The sequence below is a fragment of the Octopus bimaculoides genome, chromosome 8 (genome assembly GCF_001194135.2).
Source record: "Octopus bimaculoides isolate UCB-OBI-ISO-001 chromosome 8, ASM119413v2, whole genome shotgun sequence".
Classification (NCBI taxonomy): domain Eukaryota; kingdom Metazoa; phylum Mollusca; class Cephalopoda; order Octopoda; family Octopodidae; genus Octopus; species Octopus bimaculoides.
Window position 1 is genome coordinate 84689179 of NC_068988.1, and position 4506 is coordinate 84693684.

At 35.1% G+C, this 4506-nt stretch overlaps 1 long non-coding RNA gene across 4 annotated transcripts in view; it reads right to left on the reverse strand.

Annotated features, from left to right (window-relative positions):
* The window catches only part of LOC106883168 (uncharacterized), an 83413-nt gene that overhangs the window by 21190 nt on the left and 57717 nt on the right, over positions 1 to 4506 (reverse strand). For 2 of the 4 annotated variants that reach the window (XR_008264778.1, XR_008264779.1), the window contains exon 3: positions 895 to 959. The exons of the other annotated variants lie outside the window; for them this stretch is intronic. This is a non-coding gene — a long non-coding RNA (uncharacterized LOC106883168). The remainder of the gene's footprint in view (positions 1 to 894; positions 960 to 4506) is intronic. 4 annotated transcript variants of the gene reach the window in all.

The following is a 4506-nucleotide window of genomic DNA, read 5'->3' on the forward strand; positions in this document are numbered from 1 at the left end:
TATATATATATATATATATATACACACATACACACACACATATATTAAATTTATATATATATTTGTGTATATATATATGTGTGTGTGTATATATATTTATATTATATATATATATATATATATATATATATATACGCACAGACATGCAAGAAGTAAATAGACATCTTTAATTTTCAAAATTTCTGCTCTAAGCGTCTTAATATGTTTTCAGCAGTGTAGAATTTACAATGTAATTATTCATTCCTGGTGCCATTATATTAAACATTTGCGAAGAGTAACAATGCCACACACAAAAAATTCAGCAGAACTGTCAGATTTTCAAAGAGGTAGTATTGTTGGGCATCTGAAGCTGGTCTTAGCCAGTGAAACATTTCTGAAAATCTTCAAACTCCTCTTGCTACTGTTAATAGAATAATAGTGCAATTCAAAAGCCAAGGAAAAGAATCAACAGATTCTCATCCTGGCCATCCTGGGACCTCGGAAAGGAAGCTTTGCTGTTTGAAGAGAATTGTGGAAAACAAATCCCGTTCGAAAGCTTCTGACATTGCAAAATAGCTAGAAGTTAGTCCAAGAACGTGTGTTACATATCTGCATAAGCTTGGGTATTATGGATGAACAGCTAGAAGAAAACCTCTCCTTCAACCAATTAATATCAAAAGATTTTGAAAATTAAAGGTGTCTATTTACTTCCTGGATGTCTGTGTATATACATATACAGGGGGTTTGGGCTAAATTTCATGATCTTTCATATCTCTTGTTTTCTTTTTTAGCAAAAGCTTGATATATTGGCAAACAGTCAATGGTATTGGAGAGTATAAAGATTAAAGGTGTAGCTGAGAAAAAGCAAGCTGATATGGAGGACTGGATATCACATGAATATTGGAAAAGAGTTACCTGTATCATGATGATTCATGCTGGTATCATAATGACAACTAGTATCATGGCTGCTGTTCAATGCTCTGTGAACAATATAAAGGCTGTAAGACATGATATGGAGAGCTGCAATGGAGACTACGAAGCTGTGATCAGCAGGAAGGGACATAGGAAGCATTCTCACTGCATCTCACACTGGAATTCATCCAACAACTGATGAACAGGGCCTTAAGCTATATGAGGCTGCTGGAGACTGGAGTCAAATCCTGGCAGGAGAGAGTTGCCACTGGGAAGGCCATATGTGTGACAGCAGGATTCAGCTCCTTGCCATACCTCTGGAAAAAGTCAGAAGTGGTTGTTGGAGAATTTCTACGACTTAATCAACCCCAATTTTTCCTAATTATGCCTCCTAATTGTGATGATTTTAACCCCATGGATTACTGTGTATATATATGTGTGTGTGTGATATGTATATGTATATGTATATATATATATATATATATATATATATATATATATATATATATATATATATATATATATATATATATATATATATATATATATATACATACATACATACACATACACACACATATATAATACAATTAGGTGTGCTAGCAAGGTGGTGGTAGCATGGTGGGGAGCTGACTGTGTATGCATATATATGTACCAGGATGCTTGTCTCAACAACCCAAAGAAGTATAAAAGTTATAGTTGTAAATAAAAAAACTAAATTAGAATAACCTATACACATACTGATATAATATAACAGAGAAATAAAAGATAAAAAATTAGGAAAGAGTACCGCAGAAGAGAACTCACTGTTAGCAATAAAAAGATGTGTATAAATCCACTAGCTATCCTTATTATAAACTACAACTTCAACATAATAAACTAGAAGTTAAGTGAATTTTAAAAGAATATCCAGGAAACTACTAACAGCATTCTGAAGACACCACTTCAGAATTGACACAGATAGAACATACCTATTCTACATACAATGAGGGTGGTATCTGACAGAAATAGAAAACTACCACAAAGTAATAACAGTGGGATTACAAAATACTTAGATACAAGCAAATAGAAAGTGACTAGTATAATAAGTAAACATGAAAAAGAAGAAACAAAATTATTTTCTCTCTATATTATGTATGTAAGGAAATAATAAATTACAAGCTGGAAGCTAAATACACTGGAACAAAGGTTTAGATAAGTATAAAACAATACATTGAAATAAAAATGGAGAGAAAAGACCCACTCCATGTCCAATACTGCTAGTTCAATAGAAAGAGGTAAGTAAGAATAAAAACCAACAATAACTTGAAAGCTCTGGGCTAAAAGCAGAAGCACAAGGTCTTATACTAGCTGCACAGGGTCAATGGCTAGCCACAAATAATTACAAAAATAAAATAATGAATATTATTTTAATGACCATGCAAGGGATGGTGTGAAAGAATGAGTGTATATGTGTTACTTATTAGTGAGATGTGAATTCCATAAACTGCTTCATAAGGTTAGCCTTCTACAAGGGAAAGAGCTATAAACAGGAACTGATACAGGATAGAATGAACTATTTTGTCTTGCATAGTACAATCTCTGATGTGTCAGTGGCATCATCAAGCACACCAAGTTTGCATTGTAAGGGTTGCACAATAAGAAAATTGGTTAGGTTCCCTGTTGCTTTGTATTAAGAGATATGTACTGTGATGATCCAACCAATCTAGGCCAATAGTGAAAAATGGATGTGAAGATGATGAGAAGGAAGAGGATGATAATGATACTAATATCAAAATGCAGACTAGGCATAGTACATTGAGACAAACAACAACATCATTTCAAATCCAAGTCAGCAGCTATGAGGTGTTTTCAGAAAGTATCCAACTTATTTTTTCCTGCCAAAACTAATACTGTGAAGTCAAACTCCTTTGAGTGGGAAGTGACACCACCCTTCCTGCTTATGCTTGAAAATTTTTGTACCTGTAGGCTGCATCAGTTCCTGTCTCTTACACCTAGAGTACAGACATGTAGTGCATGCTCATTGGATTTTTGTTTTCAAACAAGATGACAGAATCAAGCAGACACCATAAACTCATGTCTCATCACCATGACTGTCTTCATGGAGTCTATGCCATGGTTTGCACAGTCCAGTATGCATTGAATGATTTCCATGCAGAGTTGCGTTTGTTACTCTGCCAGCACCTTGGGGATAAATTTCACCAACATTCCCCTCGTGCATAAATTCTTCATTAAAATGGAATGCACTGATCCTGTGCTTATTCCCACTTCATGAGCAATTTCCTGTATTGCTACACAATGGTCTTCCTTGACTATTCGTTGAACCTTCTTAATCAGCTCTTTGTTTTGGCTTGTCAATTGCCTGCCTGAGTGTACCTCGCTATCTACCGAGGTGTGGCCATGCTTGAAATGGTTGTATCACCCCTTTATCTGAGTTTTTCCCATTGTATCATTACCAAAGGCCTGCTGGATCTTCTGGATTGTTTGAGCTTGAGTATCACTAAGCTTTTGACAAAACTTGATGCAGTCTCTGCTCAATGTATTCAGTGAAAACGAAAATCCAACTACTGTGCACTACATGTTTGTACTCTAGGAGTAATGGCTGAGAACTGATGCAGCTTACTGGCATGAAATTTTTTATGAATGCACAAGAAGGATGGCATTAGTTTTGGCAGGAAAAAATAAAGTCAGATACCTTTTGAACAAATTTCAGATGTCTACTGGGCAGTATGGTGACATTTTGATGTGAAAACAGAAGCTAGCTTGTTTATGATGGCCCATCAAAGGTGATGACAACATATATCCAGGACATTCATCCTCCTCCACCTACAACACATTGCTTCTCATAGGAGCGAACATAGCTGACATGACTGACACAAGATAGACAGATCCTGTGGCATTGTGGGCACTGAAAATGACCCTGAACAACATCCACAGGGGTTTGACGATAATGTCTTCTCTTCTCTTCATGGAAACATGTCTGGTGATGGGGAAACATTGCCTAATTCAGAAAGAAATAAGGGTTGGCAATAAGGGCATCCAACCATAAAAAAATCTACCTCAACAAATTCCTTCTGATCCATGCAGGCATGGAAAAGTGGACATTAAAACAATGATGCTTCATAACTATAGGTATGAAATGATTAATGATTGAAATTTGATGTTTGTGTTTAGACATAATGGGCATATTACACTAATGTTTTGCTCCTGCTCCTTGTGAATTAAGTATCACACAGTGTTTATGTTTTCGTTGCTGTTGATACCACTGGTTTGAATGTGTCAAAACAATAATGAATCTGTTGGACAGCTGATGATGGGAGCATATGTTTGATATGCTTGTTGTCTGGGAATCTTTTACATTTTTGTTGTTCTAAGTTGTCCTTCATTATTGTAAGGTTGAACTTGTTTTATAGTGGTTTCGTTGTTTGTATTATAACATACATTGATACTATACGATTGTATATCATTGGGAACCTAATTATGACTAAAGTAATACTTATTTCAGGGTTTCTAATTTAGGGAGATTTTGTTCCATATATATATATATATATATATGTATGTATGCATGAATGTATGTATGCATGTATGTATGTATGCATGTATGTATGCATATGT